At 43.9% G+C, this 18325-nt stretch overlaps 1 long non-coding RNA gene across 1 annotated transcript; it reads left to right on the top strand.

Moving 5' to 3' along the window:
• The first annotated feature begins 2878 nt into the window (after nt 1–2878).
• Nucleotides 2879–16444, top strand: LOC140689603 (uncharacterized). Its single transcript, XR_012064643.1, has 3 exons — nt 2879–3038; nt 14981–15060; nt 15952–16444. It is a non-coding gene; the product is annotated as an uncharacterized lncRNA (long non-coding RNA).
• The last annotated feature ends 1881 nt before the right edge of the window (nt 16445–18325 follow it).

The raw sequence follows: 18325 nt of genomic DNA, 5'->3' as shown, positions 1-18325 counted from the left end.
TCAAAATTAATGTTCAAAAATCAGTTGCATTTCTTTACACTAACGATAAATCAACAGAAAAAGAAAGTAAAGAAACAATCCCCTTTAAAATAGCACCCAAAGTAATAAAATATCTGGGAATAAATCTAACCAAGGAGGTGAAAGAATTATACACAGAAAACTATAAACCATTGATGAAGGAAATTAAAGAAGACTCTAAAAAATGGAAAGATATCCCATGCTCTTGGATTGGAAGAATCAATATTGTTAAAATGGTCACACTGCCCAAGGCAATCTACAGATTTAATGCAATCCCTATCCAATTACCCAGGACATATTTCACAGAACTAGAACAAATCATAATAAAATTTATATGGAACCATCAAAGACCTAGAATTGCTAAAGCATTACTGAAGAGAAAGAAAGAGGCTGGAGGAATAACTCTCCCAGACTTCAGACAATACTATAGAGCTACAGTCATCAAGACAGCATGGTATTGGTACCAAAACAGACATATGGACCAATGGAACAGAATAGAGAGCCCAGAAATGAACCCACAAACCTTTGGTCAACTCATCTTCGACAAAGGAGGCAAGAATATACAATGGAATAAAGACAGTCTCTTCAGCAAATGGTGTTGGGAAAACTGGACAGCAGCATGTAAAACAATGAAGCTAGAACACACCCTTACACCATATACAAAAATCAACTCAAAATGGATTAAAGACTTAAACATAAGACAAGATACAATAAACATAGGCAAAACATTATCTGACATACATTTCAAAAATTTTCTCCTAGAAGAAATAAAAGCAAGAATAAACAAATGGGACCTAATGAAACTTACAAGCTTCTGCAGAGCAAAGAAAACCAGAAATAAAACAAGAAGAAAACCTACAGAATGGGAGAAAATTTTTGCAAGTGAAACCGACAAAGGCTTGATCTCCAAAATATATAAGCAGCTCATACGACTCAGTAAGAAAAAAATAAACAACCCAATCCAAAAATGGGCAGAAGACCTAAACAAGCAATTCTCCAAGGAAGACATACAAATGATCAAAAAGCACATGAAAAAATGCTCAATATCACTAATTATCAGAGAAATGCAAATCAAAACTACAATGAGGTATTACCTCACACCAGTCAGAATGGCCGTCATTCAAAAAATCCAAAAATGACAAATGCTGGAGAGGCTGTGGAGAAAGGGGAACACTCCTACACTGCTGGTGGGAATGCAGTTTGGTGCAGCTACTATGGAAAACAGTGTGGAGATTCCTCAAAAGACTAGGAATAGACTTACCATATGACCCAGGAATCCCACTCCTGGGCTTGTATCCAGGAGGAAATCTACTTCAGGATGACACCTGCACTCCAATGTTCATAGCAGCACTACTTACAATAGCCAAAACATGGAAACAGCCTAAATGTCCATCAATAGGTGACTGGATAAAGAAGATGTGGTATATTTATACAATGGAATACTACTCAGCCATAAAAACCGACAACATAACGCCATTTGCAGCAACATGGATGCTCCTGGAAAATGTCATTCTAAGTGAAGTAAGCCAGAAAGAGAAAGAAAAATACCATATGAGATCGCTCATATGTGGAATCTAAAGACTCATGGACAGAGAATACAGACTTGTGGTTACCAGAGGGGTAGAGGGTGGGACGGGATAGACTGGGATTTCAAAATTGTAGAATAGATAAACAAGATTACACTGTATAGCACAGGGAAATATACACAAAATGTTATGATAAATCACAGAGAAAAAAATGTGACAATGAGTGTGTATATGTCCATGAATGACTGAAAAATTGTGCTGAACACTGGAATTTGACACAACATTGTAAAATGATTATAAATCAATAAAAAATGTTTTAAAAAAAAAAACTAAATATACACCAGAAGTGGTTTATGGAGATCAAGTGGGATGTTGTAAAACCAATCTAAACAGTTTGGTAATCATTGCATCATCTAGAGAACACCTAAAAAGCTTAGTTAGTTTCCATATGTATGTCTCAAGCTGCACTATGTCAAAAAAAAAAGAGCCAGTGAATTGAGGGGAAAGTCATGGTTCCAGAATATGTTATATAAATAATTGTTTGATTTATGCTTTTTGCTTTTCATCAAGTTGAGTCCTGTGCCAATTATAAAGCTATTATTTCTCAAGTTCCAACTTATTTCTGTGTTAAGCTTTGTAATTCTGGGGCTGGGAGTCTACACATACTTTTGCCAGCTCGCTCCCTCTTTGTGCCAATAAGTAGCACTAGAGGAAGACTGGTGGGAGGGAAGAAGGAAAGGGACCTACTTCTTCTTGTGGCTTCAGATGGCCTTCCTGTTTGCTTCCAGTTCTGGTTGCATCGGAAGCCTTGCTCCTCCCCCACCGCAGCTGTCCTTTTCCTGGATGTAGCAGTTTGCCCCTCTCCTACCTCTGGAGAACCTGCCTCAGTGTCCCCTTCAGAGATGCCAGCACTAGCTGCCAGCATCTGGTCCTTAGAGCCTAGGTTTCTTCACTGTGGGCCCCTTTTCTTAGCTTCTAAGTTTTAAACAGTCCAACATCTTCCTTTTGTTGGAACCCTAGAGGGGTTTGCTGCTTCCTGCGCTCGCTGATTCAGTCTATAAAATGTGATGCCTTAGGGTTCTATTTTACCTTGTCAGTTAGTTTGATGAGTAGAATAATGGTCACCCAAAGATATCCATGTCCTAATCCCCCAAACTTGTGAATATGTTACCTTACATGGCAAAGGGAAATTTGCAGTTAAGGATCATGAGATGGGAAGATTATCCTGAACTGTCTGTATGGGCTGCACGTAATCACAAGGGTCATTGTGAGAGGGAGGCAGGAGAGTCAGAGTCAGAGAAAGAGATGTAACAATGGAAGCAGAGGTTGGAGTGACATGTGGCCAGTGAGACAAGAATGGAGGTGGTCCTCGAAGCTAGAAAAGGCAAAGAAACAGATTGTCCCCAGAGCCTCCAGAAGAAACATGATAATGCTAACACCTTGATTTTAGTCCAGTGAGACTGATTTTGGACTTCGGACCTCCAGAAATACAAGGTAATAAGTCTGTGCTGTCTTAAGTAACTAAATGTGTGTCAATTTGTTACAGCAGCAATAGGAAGTTACCTCAGTTACCTAGCTAATAATGCTTTACATTGAATTCTGTCTGTTAAAATAACTGCTGTGGTTGTACCCCGTGACTTGACAGTGATTGGTTCAAGTAAAATCTGTACATCTACTTCTATATTATTAAAAAGTTAAATACTTCTTGGTTAGTTTTTTAATTTGAATTCTCAAGTCTCAATTATATTTTCCAAGATTAACATTTGCTTGTCATGACACACTTTGCACTGAAGTTTTGAAAAACAGTTTTCCTATTTGTAAAATTTGTCCTTCTTACTAAGGCCAAATTTATATTATAGAATACAACATTCAAATATGTGAACTAAATTAAAAATTAAAACAAAAGAAACTTATATATCAATTTATAGGGGGTGGGTATAGCTCAGTGGTAGAGTGCATCCTTAGCATGTGCAAGGTCCTAAGTTTGATCTCCAGTACTTCCATTAAAAAAAAATCAATTTATAAGGTTGTCATGACAATCTGGAAAAACCAGTGTAAGATCCGTGGTGTTCATTGTGGTCCCTAGGTGGAAAGCAGGGCAGAACACCTGAACTGCTGGGACCGGGAGATTCGTTACTTATATAGATATGAAGACACAATCCAGTGACTGGGAAGCCCAGGAAGACAGGGAGACAGAAGCAAGCACAAATTCTAGGAATTTAAATAAGGTGGGAAAGTCATAGCTGCACATAGTAATTCAGGTAGTTGAGCTGAATCTAACATCTAGGAAAAGCTCAACGGACTAGAAGCAGGGCTGCCATCATGGTTTTTAGTAGACAAATAGAGTTCATAGTCCACGGGAGTCTACAAAGGCAGTAGTGAGCAAGTGGGTCCCAACTGGGTCTCTAGAGAAGGGATTTTGACCTCTGTCCCAAAGCAGATACATGAATATGTGTAGTGTTTACTGTGATTTCTGTAACATCCACCCCTCAATGTGAGAATATGCAAGGACTTCAAGTCAATTTAGGAGTTTCAAAAAATACATACATATAAAGAGATTGATTTTTAAGGAATCAGTTAACACAATAATGGAGGCTGGCAAGTCCAAAATGTGCAGGATGGGCCAGCAGCCTGGAGACCCAGCTGTTGCAGTTGAAATCAGAAGACCACCTGCTAGCAGAATTCCTTCTTGCTTGGGGAGGTCAGTCTTTGTCCTATTAACGCCTTCAACTGAATGGATAAGGCCCACCCACCTTATGGAGGGTCAATCTGCTTTACACAGAGTCCACCAATTTTGACGTAAATCTCATCCAAAAACATCTTCAGAGAAACATCCAGATTAATGCTTGACCAAATATCTGGGCATCATGGCCCAGCCAAGTTGCCACATAAAAATTAACCATCACAACTCTCTTGCCTAGCTCCTGAAGCAGAGGAGGATAATGTATTGTAAGAGCAGAGGATATTAATGTAGCTTTTCTTTCTTCCCACACCCTGAAGATAACAGAACAATTCAAGATGTAAATTACATCATGCTTTCTTCAAACATAGGCTCTCAGCCTAAACAAAACCAATTTTACTTTGTATCAAGGCTTAAAAAATTACAATTATAGTAAAGCATCATGTATCTAGAAAGGAATCATATGGGAAACTTTTTTTATATAATATAACTGCAAAAACAGAAATCTCCTCCCCCAGAGTGGCTGTGGTAGTGGCGTGGTGTTGAGAAGCAAAAGCTTCTATGAAACACTTGCTTTTTTTTTGTCTAAAGGAGAGGCAACTGTATGAAACAGAAGTCCACAAATTACAACAGCAAGGCAGTGAAGGAAGTGAGAAGTTACAATGTACAGCTAAGTAAACACCATGAGACCTCTGATTGTTTTCTACTCCTTCAGCAAACAACTGAGTGTCACCTACTGTTTGGGAAAAGCAGTGTTAACACATCTCAATAGCCCCCAAGGTATTATAGTCCTAAAGCACGGAACAATAATTGACAAAGTAACTGAGTCATTAAATTGGCTTATATTTGGTACAACACTGAATCTATAGGAAAGAATAGATATTGAATCGAGATGGGAAACTGAATGTATGTTTCTACACCCATCCAAAACATCTAGAAAAAATACTTTAAAACATTAAAAGAATGAGATAAAAAGAGAGAGATAAAATAAAATACAAAGCACAACCCGAAATCTTAAAACTTTGAGAAAATTCGTGAATAATAAAAAGCAGAGGGGATCACATTCCCTTAGGAAACCCCCATCCGAAACACCTGTGGAAGGAAGCTATGGCATCAGCAGAGCTTCTGGCAGAATTCCAAACTCAGAGTCAAGGGAACAAGGACCAGAATTAATCAGGAGAACAACCGAGGGCTGTGGGTCTCCCCTCTTTCCCCTCTTGTGTGGAGCGACTGCATCGGCAGAATTTGGCACCACCTGGCTATGGCAGGGCTGGCCAGGTGAAGCATAGGATCTGTGCCACTGACCCAGAGAGATCCCAGATGCGTGTCAGATGTCCAACGGGGATGTTAAACAGGCCACTGCAACTTTGATTGTGGAACTCAGGGGAAAGGTAGGGTCTGAAGAGACAAATCTGGAGTCATCATAAATAGATGGTATTTAAAGCCATGAGATTAGATGAAATCACCTAGGGAAAGAATGTGGAAAGAGAAGAGGGACCAGGACTAAGCCCCGGGACACTCTAACAGGTAGAGACAGGTTATATGTGTGTGACACTGAAACACCGGTTGGTTAAATTAGTTAAAGTTTGTGAAAAAATTAATGGAGTGGGTTGCTGATGGTTACGGAGACAGCGCTTGCCCAGGTAGAATAGAACTGAAGCACAGTCTAGTGTCCCTACCAAATCCAGGCCAGTTCGACTGGGAATGTTTTGAGGAGAAGAGACCGTATTTGTTCATCTTTATATATCAGAGCTGCCACACAATAGTACTTGATAAATATTTCTTTAATGATTAAATTTGTAAACTTATACATAAACTTCCCATTGTTTGGGGAGAATTTAGACCAAATTTCTAACTGCTGTATAAGCATTTTCTCCACCCATCTCAGATGTTTGGTATCCATTTTGGTCCCTTTGAGAGTAATGTCTAGAAACATACCTTTTAGACCCAAAGACTTTTAAATAATAAAGAACCTCCTTCCTTTTTATCTGCCTCAGTATTAAAGTAGTGTTTTGTCACTTTATTTCTACTTTTCCAGATGCACTAATTTCACCTCTCCATCAAGACCTTTTTGAGAAAAATATGGGATAAGGAAATATTCCCTTGATAGTCTCCTCCAAGGATGATGATGGAAGGTGATTGTCTGAGGATAAGAGTTGTGGCTAGATGGTCCAGCTACTTTTTCCCTAAAGGAGATTTGATCTCTATGATGACCTCTGAGTTTGATTTCCTTAAAGGAACCAGCAGGTTTCCTTGTACTGTTTTACTGAAATTGTAACAAAACTCACATCCTTTCAGAATTCTAATGTCTATTTAGATTTCAACGGAGTAGAGTACCTGACTGTTTACTGATGTTAGCTATAGCTGATGGCAGCATCCATCGTTACAAAGTGGGGGGATAAAAGAGACAAGAAATATATGCTAAAGAAAAAATGTATTGTGGAGTATTTCCATGCCAATTAATATAGCTCTACCTTATAATTTTTTTAGGACTTCAGAGATTTCCATTTTAAAATTTATAACAAGTCACTTAACCCAATCTATATTCTTGGACATTTAATTTTCTCCTATTATAAACATCTGTTGCAGACAGTTTTGACGTCTAGTCTGATTATTTTCTTGAGATAAATTTGGAAGAGAGATTAGTAGATTAAAAGATATGCATCTTACAGAGTTTTTGACAGATACTGCCAAACTGCTCTTTAGAAGAGCTGTACCAACTTAAACTTGAAATATTTGTCACTTACATGGGTGAAAAAGGTAGCTCATTGTTATAATTTACATTTCTTTGCTGACATTTTTCACATTTTTATTAAGGTCCAATTTACTAAGCTGTTAAAGATGCAACAAGAAAAATGGAACCTGATGCTCTTCTTTTTTTCCCAGTCATCTGTTACACCTGCCTCAGCCAGAGGCACAATGGATTGAAGGCTCTCAGGGTTTTAGAGGATTACGAATGATAGCCTACCACGGCTATAACGTCATAAAATGGCACTTTATCACACAGTCAGTGAAGTGTTTGGGTTTTCTCTATAGACACAGAAATTATTATATTGCATAGGGCCACTTTTTTTCTTTAAAAAGGGAGAAAAATACACTTCCAATTCAGGAAGGGTATTGAGGACTGCAGAGGAGTGACGTGCTTGTACGGGGCAAGGGAATCAGGACAAAATGCTGATGAAATACATAAACCCAACCTACTGAAGGGTGGAAAAGGTCTGGTAAAACATTCAAGCCCCAACAAAGTGCTTAACTTATAGCAAAATGCACTTAGCCGCGTGTCCAGTGGTGTCCACATCAGGATGGCTTCTCCCCAGCCCAGTCAATGCCCTCACAGCTGGCACTCCAATAGCTGGGCCAGGACAGTCCCTTCAGGACACAGGACTGAACTCCTCATAGCAAATTAACATCCGGCCCAGCTGCGACCCACCAGACACCCAACTGGGCTATCCTCCCTCTAATGCCCTCCCTCCACCCCCCCACCCCTCAGGCTTCTCAAACCTCCTCTACTATTGGCTGCTTCTCTAGGGAGCAGGAGGAACTCTCCATACATACTAAAACAGATTTACAGATGAAATATGGGATGTCTGGGATTTCTAAAGATGGGGAGCCATTGGTAGGGACAGAGATGAAACAAAATTGGCCCTGAGTTGATATTTGTTAAAGCTGATCATGGATACATGGAGGCTATCATACTATTCTCTCTACTTTCACTGATGTTTGAAATTTTTCATCATCAAATACTTAAAAAGAAAAATCATGAGACAGTGAAAAAACAAAAAAGAAATCCTCTCTAAAAATCAGGGTGAGGAGAGGTAGGAAGTTCCTATCTGGATTATAATGGTAGATGAGCATTTAATGATATATCAACTCCCCATGGGCAGTGTCAAATACATGCATAAGTACAGAACTGTGATCTCACAAGTGAGTTTTCCAGCAAAGAGCTGAGGATAGTCAACCTTCCTTTATTCATCCACCCCTTCATTCATTCTGCTTTCAGCAAATATGAATTGAGCACATTTTATGCGCTGGGCTAAGTAAGTACTGGGGACTCCCTAGTGCCTGGGCTGTATCCTGACCTCCTCATGGACCTTGGAACAAGTACACAGGACATAAGAAAAGCAGGGTGAAGTGCAGTTGCCATAAAAGTAGCAATACTGTGGGTACAAGGGCTTCTCCGAGGAGCTCACTGAGCAGCTGAATAAAGGAGTGAAGGAATGAGTAAATGAATGAATGAATGAATGCAATCACATAAAATAACCTCTTATATCTCTTCCAAATCTGCAAGTCGCTTGTCGAATGACATACAGAGCTGCTAATATTTTGGAAGAATGGGAATGGAGTAAACTCAGTTGTTCTTCTTGGTTAACAAGAGGGTTTGGGAACATAGATAGTCCAGAGTTCTGGATCCTGCTTCTCTGCCACTGGCTTGCTGTGAGGCTTTAGGGAAGGTAATGAGACTCTCTAAACTTTAGAAACAAAATAAACATGTTTGGCAAATTTCTGTCTATGGTTCTTCTAGGTCCATAATTCTGTCTGGTGTGCAGACTTTCATCTCTGTTTTTCCTTCTATTTCAAAAGCAGACATTAAACTTCCTCATCTCAGGATCTTTGCACATGCTGTTCCCTCTACTTGGAATGGCCTTGCTCTACATCTTCACATGGACAGCTCCTCCCCATCTGTTAGGTCTCAATTTCACCTTTTGAAAGAGGCCTACCCTGATCACTCTATCAAAAATGTATCCTTGTTAGTTTTTGTTTCATTCCCAGCTCTAATCATAATTTCAGGTATTTTATCTGAAATTGTAAGCTCTGTAAAGGAGAACAGTGTCTGTTTTGTACCCCTAGGGTCTAGCACCTGGGAAGTAGCAGGTTCTAATGAGGATATGTTGAATGAATCGGTGAAGAAGTCCTTTCATTCCATCATATTCTAATCTCTTGAGTTGAGTGGGAGGAGGCATAGATAACCTCTCAGGTCCCCATTTCCAGGGTAGACAACAGCTGTGTCTTGTCCAGACCAGTTTGGCACGATGTCCCCCCACCTCTTCCCAGGAGGCGGAGGCGGGGTGGGCTAGTGCTTACACTGGTGTTGCTGCAACACTTACTTAATTGCAGGCTTTGGTGGAAGATTTTGGAGGCAGTTAATCCTGTTTCCAAATCTGGATATTTCAGGGACATAGTGCCACAGGACACTGGCTTTTCTGCCTGGATGTAATTTTTGCAAAACCAATCATTATAGCAGTTTACACAACTGACATATAATTCTTCTGGGATGAAAGTCGCAGAGTTGACAAGAAGTTTGCCAATTATGTATTATTTTAGGCCCCTTGTCACAAATCTCTGCTCTAACTGACCGAAAACTATCTGCCTTCTGGCCTCCTCCTTTCTGTGATTTTTTACCTCACTTTTAAATTGAGCTTTAGAGGCTACTGCTGGTTTAATTTAGGAGTTACCACAGAGGACCTGTCACCCTACTCAAGCACTGACTTATCCCTCCATTCATTGTATCAATGACATCAGCCCAGGTTGGTTGGAAATAAATGCTGAGGAAAAGCCAGCTAATGGGAACTAAGGCTTTTTTTTTTCAGTTGTTTCATGGGGCTCTGCAAATAAAGAGCTTTTTTGAAAATGTTTTCAAGGCCACCCTTTCATCAAATGTTCTCTCCTCCTGCCTTCCACCGATGTCCAGACCTCTGAGAATGCCGCTGAACAATGGAACATGGAGCGCTAGTTGGAAGTGTAGACAAAATTCACTCCAACAGCTCATTTGGCAGGTGGCGACGTGAATGTCCAAACGGTGGAGTGGTGCACCTACAGCAAGGGCGTGGGCAGAGGTGGAACCACACCCCCTGTGAGGCGCCCCACCCCACCCTTAGGCCGCGCTTCCGCCCCTCACCGTCAGGCCCATGCCCTCCACATTCACCCAGTTCATCTCCACACCCGCCCGTCAGCATCAGGGGAAGATGAGGCCTGGCTTTTCTATTTTCTGCCCAAATCAGGCCGCCTGCCCAGCGGCCAGGAGCATCGCAGCTGTGCTCATCTTCTAGGGCTGCTGCCACAAAGCATGACCAGCTGAGTGGCCTTAAACCACAGACACGCGTCGTCTCACAGTCCTGGAGGCTGGACGTCTGAGGCAGAGCAAGGGTCCGCAGGGCTGGTTCCTTCTGGGGGCTGCAGTGGAGAATTCGCTCCGTGCCTCTCTCCCAACTTCTGGTGGCTCCAGAAACTGCCTGGCTGTGGAGAGTAACTCCAGTGTCTGCTCCCATCTTCACAGGGCCTCTTCTCTCCACGTGTGTCTTCACATCTTCTTCCCACTGCGCCTGTCTGTCTCGGGGTTTCCCCTTTTTATAAGAACATCAGTTGTATTGGAATAGGGCCCATCCCAACGACCTCGCTGTAACTTGATGACATCTGCAAAGAACCTGTTTCCAAACAAGGTCACATTCTGAGGTAGTAGGGGTTAGGACATCCTCCCTCTTTTAGAGGGAACAGAATTCAACGCATAATGCCATCTAATCCCTTTTCTCTGTCAACTGAACTGCAAAACTAGCCTCTGACAGTGGTGAACAGGGAGAAGACAGATAATGAAGCAACAGCTAAGGGGAGTTTTTCTAAACCCAGGTGGAATTTAAACAAAGAAGCGGATACTAGCTGAAATTGAAAAGCTTTGGTGTTTTGTTGTTGTTGTTGTTGTTCTTGTTATTTGCTTTTAATAGTCTTCCTGACCACGTTTTCTGCCATTCAGTCATAATTCATCATAGATTTCCTGAATTCCTATCATGTGCTGGGCGCTGTTCTAGGGATTAGATATCCAGCAATAAACCAAACAGACAAAATCTCTGGTCCTCACGGAGCTTAGTTCTAGTTGCGAGAGAGAGACAGAAATATGTCAGATTGTAGTAAATTTTATGAAGAAAAATAGAGCAAGGAAGGGTAAAAGTGCCAAGAGGGCAGTGTAAGACACTTTTAGGTTAGATCGTGAGGGAAGAGCTTCCTGAGGGCGCGACACTGGGCAGAGGCATCAAGGAGGTGCGAGGAGGCCATGTCCATCCCTGGGGGAAGAGGACTCGAAGCAGAAGGAATAGCAGTGACAACGGCCCTGAGGTTGAAGCGTGCCTGGAGCATCAGAGGACCAGCCAGGACGCCAGCAGGGCTGGAACAGAGAGAGCAACGGGGGACGGACAGGCAGAGGCGAGGCTGCGGAGGGTGGAGGGAAGCGCACAGGACCATCGGCCACACAGGACATCGTTAGTTCCTGTGTCTCACTCTGAGAGAGATGGCAGCCAATGATGGGCTTTGAGTAAAGGAGCAACACGATCTGACTAGTACTTTAAATGAACACCTTTGGCCGCTGAGAACAGACTCAAGGGCAACAAGGGTGGAAGAAGGGAGATGAGCCCTGAGGCCACAGTGGTGATCCAGGCAAGGCTAAGTGGACATGGTGACATGAGCTGCCTTCTAGAATCTAGAGAGATGGTGAAGGCAGAGCCTGTCTGCATTCCTTGTGCATTGGATAGAGTCTGTGAGAGGAAGGAGAGGGCCAAGAATAGCTCCAAGATTTTTGGCCTGAGCAAGTGGAAGGATGGAACAAAGATTGGAACACTGGGATTTGGTGAAAAAAGAGCACAATCTCAGCCTGAAAGAAGTCAAGTCTGAGATGCTGTCAGACCACCCGAGTGGAGATGCCAGAGTGCTTGCCAGTAGCAGGTGCCTATAGGGCCGAACGGACTCTTCTTAGGCCGATAAGCCCCGCATTTCTCAGCCCCCCACTACCTGCAGTCAGCCCTGCTCCTTCCCAGCATGAACCATGGTGTTCTCCCTCCCTCATCCTGCTTATTTAGGCCCCTAAGACTTCTTTGGTGTCTTTCCTCAGTTTTGGAATGTTATCTCATTTCTTCCTGTCTGATTTCAAACCACGCTTGAGTTTTCATTTACTCATTCAGCAAACACTTCTCTGGGCCAGACACCACATAGGCTGAGGTTAAGTCCCTGTACCTCTTAGGAGCCTTTCCCTTCATCCTCGCTGCACTCCTCCGAGCTCAACCACCGACTGAGCCCTCGCTGCCTGGAGCCCTCCTTCTGGCCTCCAGTTGGATGCCACCCTGACGGCTATTCAACAATTTGGGTGAATGTCCTGCTCCCTAATGAATATGCAAGCTGTCTGTACGGAGCGCATGGTACCCATTCAACGAGTCGCCGTGGGATTGAATTCACAGCTCTGCTTCACTGCTTTGGTCTGCACCTCCAGACTCAGCCCAATCGCCCCCCTCAGCTCCCCACTGGGAAAGGAACAGGAGGGAGGAGGAAAAGGGGTGAAGGAAAGAGGTGTGAGGGTCTCTGTTGTCTGTGTTGGACTCCTGGCCTTGATCTAATGGGCTGTGAGCCTTTGATTCTCCTGCTCCAGCGACCAGCCCTACCCGCTGAGTCCAGGTGGTCAGCACCTCTCTGGGAAGGAGGTCTCGTGGTGCTGTATAAACCGCATGGGCTCTGCTCTCTGTCTGACTTGGGCTTGGATCCTGGCTCTGCTACCTGCTGGGTGGCAACATTAAATAAGCTATCAACATCTTACTCACCTCTGTGATGACGTGTTTTTCAAGGTGTTTGTAAGAATCAATATATAAATGGCGGAGGGCACAGTGCCAGAGATACAGAACCGTGCCCAGGAAATCAATGCCAGAGTCCTTGAAAGGACTGAAAGGGCCTTGAAAGGGCCCCCTGGGGCCTTCTCTGATTCCTGTGCTGGACCATGCCAGTTCTCAGATGGTCAGTGCCTTGCCTACTGGCTCTGGCCAATTCCAGAGAGCCGTGTTGGGAAGACTCTCAGAAGGGAGTCCAGCCTGAGTTACCTGCCCTGCAGGTGTGGGGAGCAGATGTGTCCCCAGAAGAATGGGGATGAGAGAGCATTTGTATGGGACACTCACCAAGGAGCTACAGGGGCTCCATGGGAACCCCATCCTCCTCTTCTCCCGAATCTAAACCACCTCCCTCACTCTTAGTTTGATGTGACTTGATCCCAATCATCACAGGCACATGGAGAGTGAGAGGAATTTGAGGCTCTACTGCTCTGAGACAGTGAGTGTGACTGGATACAAAGCGACAAAGCGAGTGGTTACTGGAAGGACCAGCCACCAAGCTCCTGAGAGACAGTGGAGTGATCATGAGGCTAAGTCTACAGAGGCCAGATCAAGTGGAGTGCTCTCTCCTCACCCAGCCAGGAGTACCTGAGTAGCTGAGAAATAAGGGATTACGGACTTAAATTACAGCAGAACGATTCTCTGTAACTTCCTTCAGTGCACTTGCAGAGGCACAATTCCACGTATTCCTTATCCCTCTCTGGGGCGTGTAGTCCCCAGGTCACAGATGAGGATGTTGCCCAGAGCAACTGCCTTGGCCAAGCCACTCTCAGAACCCAGGTCTTCTGACTCCAAGACCAGCATTCTTCTCTTGCCTCTTTCCTGCCTCAGATACGGGTCTCAATCCTCCTCTTCCTATAGGACTAGCTCCTATGACAATCACCTCACTGACTGGTCCCATATTTTTACTCCCTGCTTGACTTTTTAAAAGGATGGCTTATGTTACATTGTTAAAATGCCCATTTTCCAGACTCCTGGACCTATAAAACAAACGGCATTTACCAGGAGGGAAAAGGGGAGAGGGGTAGATTAGGAGTTTGGGATTAACAGATACACATTACTATATATAAAATAGATAAACAACAAGGACCTGCTGTATAGCACAAGGAACTATATTCAATTTTTTGTAATGAGCTGTAATGGAAAAAAATTTTAAATATACATATATGTGTGTATAACTGTACACCTGAAACTAACATTGTAAATTGACACTGCTTCAGTAAAAAGTAAGAATTTTAAAAATGCCCATTTTCCTAACCTTTAGAAGATCGTGAGGTTTGGCCATGGAAGGAAGACTCTATTTGAGGGCTATGACTTTCCTTTGCTTGAGTTATCCAACATGCGATTGCCAAATCTGGGGAAATGCAGCCGCCTTTCCCAAGCTGGCAGAAGTGAATCAGAACCTCACATCTCTTTATTCTGTCTTCCATTTCTGTTTTTTAGACACAAGGGTGAAAAGTCTCTAGCTCAGCAGAACTTCCAACAGATAAATGTTTATTAGAAAAGAGCTTTGGGCTAAAAGTCAGTGCAAAGTTCTGCCTAGTCAGCAGTCTTCACCTTTGTCCCCACACCATCCGCTTTAAACGTCCCGAATCTGCAGACTCACCCTCAGTCTGGCCTCTGGGCCAATCCTGTCCATAGTTTAGTGGATTTAGCCCAACACCCGGACATCTTTTTCTGCCCCTGCTTTGTATGCTCTTGCTTTTGCTCCTCAAAATGAACCCAGTCTCTGGCTTGGTCATTGCACTCCTGCCTTATGTCTTAAACTTGAATATCCATGTATGTCTCTAGCTATGAGGCTGAGTTTCTGAGTTTCCAGTACCAGAGACCCTCCCAGGGACAGGAGACCTGTTCCTGAAAATGGGCCCAGGGTCTGGGCATCAAACACCACCTGCCCGCAAGAGCTCCCGACATCCCCTGCTCCCAGATTCTCCCTGGGTTCCAACAGCTGTTGACTATACCACCTCCTTCTGCAGCCACAGCCTTCAGAGACCCCATTCTCTTCCCCAGACTGTCCTTGCGCTCAGCAAAGGCCTCTCGGTGTGTTCTCCCAGAGCCTCTCCCAATCGGGTAGCTGCACTGATGCCCTGCTTCTGATCCTCACACTCTTTCCCATCTGACAGGTAACCAGGTCGTGCAAGCCATGTCCCAAGAGAGGAAACTACAGAGAAATGGTTCTAGTCCTGGCTTTTCTACTAATCGGGTAAGTAGCCCCAGGTAAGTCACGTGACCTCCCTGAGCCTCCCTCCTCAACCTCAGAATGGCAAGTACTAAAGGTGTTAAAATGGGGGACGGGTTGGGAGTGGTGTCTGTCTAAAGCTCCCCCAGCTCATCTGCAGTTTGAGGATTTTGTGAATACCACATTTACACAATTAATTTATACAATGAATAAGGTGGAAGGCCTTTGTTCTCAACGCTCAAACACACACAGTGATGGTGAACTTTGTGTCAACACGTCTGGGCTTAGGGATACCCAGAAACTTTGTGTCAACACGTCTGGGCTTACGGATACCCAGAAACTCTGTGTCAACACGTCTGGGCTTAGGGATACCCAGGTGGCTGGCAAAACATTATTTCTGGGTATGCCAGCAAGTGTGTCTCCAGGGCAAATGGGCATTTGAATAGGCAGTCTGAGTAAAGAAGGTTGCTCTCACCAAAGGGCGTTATCTGATCTGTTAAGAACCTGAATAGAACAAAAAAAGAGAAAGGGCAAATTTGCTGTTTCTGATTGAGCTGGGACATCCATCTTCTCCTGCCCTTGACATAGGTGCTCCTGGTTCTTGGGCTTTTGTGGACTCAGACCAGGATTTACACCATTGACCCCCAATTCTCAGCCTCTATAACCATGCAAGCCAATTTCTGTAAAAATTTTTCTTTCTCTCTATCTATTTATCTATCTATCTGCACATATTCTGCTTCTCTGGGGAACTCTGACTAATTTAACACCCCTGCTTTATGCACAATTCTGGTGTGTTTAAAATGAAACAAAGAAGCTCTGTTGCTGTAGGTTGCAAGACCATCCCAGGGAGCTCGAGGCTGAGAGAAGGGATGCAGCCATGTGGGATGGGTGCTCACTACTCTCCCCTCTGCCCAGGTCTTGCCCATTTTCGACGTGGCCCTCTAGGCAGCCAAGATCCCATCAGTCACAAGATGAACTCATTGCTGCCTTTCCTGGAGCAAATCCCACTGTGTGTAACCATTTCCCACAAAGCCATGAACTCAGGTGAAATTTCCAGGAACACTAGAGGCAGCCTAGAAAAGGGGGGCTGGCCCCCAGGGATGAGATGCTGCTGGTGGAGGCTGGAAGAAAGGTGTGCTGCCGCCTTCTGTCCAGCCCCTTCCCCAGGGTGCGCCATGTGGAGCAGCGACGAGCCTGTCCAGGCCTGGCTGACATGCCCCTCCTGGCCCCCTGTCTTACTGACACAGTCACATACTGTTTTCTGGATGACCAGGACAAGTCCCCACCCAGTTTCTGGTGTGGCAAAGCATGACCTGAGGCACATTTCAGGGCGAGGAGAGAGGATTCATCAAGAATGCATCCAAAGAACCTATTCTGAGCCATTTCAGAATAAAATGTTTTGAACTGATTTCACTTCTTATACCTGAATAATTTTATAGATTTTAATTTACAGACCAGAAGAAGACTTAATTTCCCATCTGTGAAAATGAACAAAGTAGGTTTGCTTATCAATGTGTATTTCAGTTTCTTTGGTCAGTTATTGCATTCATTCTCTGAATCTGAAAAGCTGAGTTTATTTTTCAAAATCAACAATAACAAAATCCTGCGCATGCCCATCAGGGAGCAGGCCGGGTGCGTGGGCGAGTGGGCAGGGGGGAAGGCTTCCCGCCTGCGGGTACACAGGCCCTTGGGTCTGTCCCGCCCTAGGTGGCATGTGTTAGAAGGAAAACACCCCTCTCGCTCACAAGTCTTGTCAGGTACTTTGGACAAGTGTTACTCTTACTTCGCAAATGAGGAAATTAAAACCCAGAGAGGGCTTTTTCCGAGATTTCGTGATTAGCTACTATGGGAAACAGAACGTATTCCCCTGACTTTCTCTGCTGCTCTCGCTGAGCCCCGCTGCCATGACAGTTCTGCTCTGACATGCCTGAGTCTTGTCCCCCCTCACCCTCCCTAGAGACACATTTCCAGGCACTGAACATCAGTGCATACGGGGACACATCTTGATCACCAGCCAGCCCCAAAGGAAACCACTGCCTTAACTGATTCTCCAGGGGCGTGGATACAGGACCACAGTCACAGATAAGGCAGGAGGGACGCCGGGAGCCCATGGGAGGAGGTCATCAGAGGATGTGATTCCCAGTTGACCCACAAGCTGGACCTGGAAAATAGATGCTCCTGATCCCTCTCCCCTCCTTGGAATGTGTGTCCAACTTGTCTTCCCTGCTCCCAGAAGCTGCCGCAAGGACCAGCCTTGACGTTGTAATGTGGGTTGAGACCATTTGGATGATGTATGTGACTGAGCGCGTAAAGCCTCTCTTTAAACTTCCACGGCCTGGCAGGCGGGTGTGAAGATCCTGTCTCTTGGGGCCAAGGCGAGCCTCCTATGTAAATTCCCTCGCTTTCTAAACCTGCCACTCCCCTATCTGGAGTGATCTGCCTCTTTCTTCAGCCTCTCCTTGCCCTGTGAGAACGGGGGCCAGTTTGCAAACCAACAGGGAGAGGTTTTCAACCTGTGTTGCCAGAACGTACCTCTTTACAGAGGGAGGAATCAGATGAGGCAAATGTCAGCAGTCCCTCCGATGCCTGTAGGTTCCCATTTCAGTGATCAGTCTGACTTTTTCTTTCCTACCACACCTTGCTGAGTGACTGAGCAAATCAAGGAATCTCTCTGAAAGTTGGGATTCTGGTCTGTAAATGGGAAAAATGAGAAAATTCCCCACTCAAGGTCACAATGAGGGTGAATCGAGGCAAGTCACTTTGTAAACAGTGAACTTCTACAAAAACACTACCGCGATTATTAGTAGGTAATTGGAGTGTGGACTATGCAAATAACAGATGGTTTCTGCTTCCTCTTAAAGAGATTACAATCTAGGCAAAGTACACACTATTTTCACACAGAAATGCCTTAAAGAAACTGCATTCCTGAAGAACTACATCATTTAAAACTTGCCTAATTCAAATGTTATTTTCTTATAGTCATAATCACAAAATGGGTGTGGGCATATGTTCCCAGAGTATACAAATCTATAATCATAGGAACGTATTTTTGTTTTAATGATGCTTTTAAAAAAAGTCCTAGCAATGTCCCTTCTATTTTGCAGTTTGTCTCCCAAATTAAGTGTTGTGACATCGCAGCCAGTGCCTTCCATACCTGTTACATCTAACTTCATGTCGTAGTAACTTACAGCACATTTTCAGTGCTAATACTTTGTAAAAGTTTAGATGGTACTATCATAGGATAGAAAAGATGTCAAACTATTAAAGCAATGAGTATTAAAATAACATC

Source organism: Vicugna pacos, chromosome 26, assembly GCF_048564905.1.
Source record: "Vicugna pacos chromosome 26, VicPac4, whole genome shotgun sequence".
NCBI classification, from domain to species: Eukaryota; Metazoa; Chordata; class Mammalia; order Artiodactyla; family Camelidae; genus Vicugna; species Vicugna pacos.
Note: the sequence above shows the minus strand (reverse complement) of the source record. Positions and strands in the feature narration are given on the sequence as shown.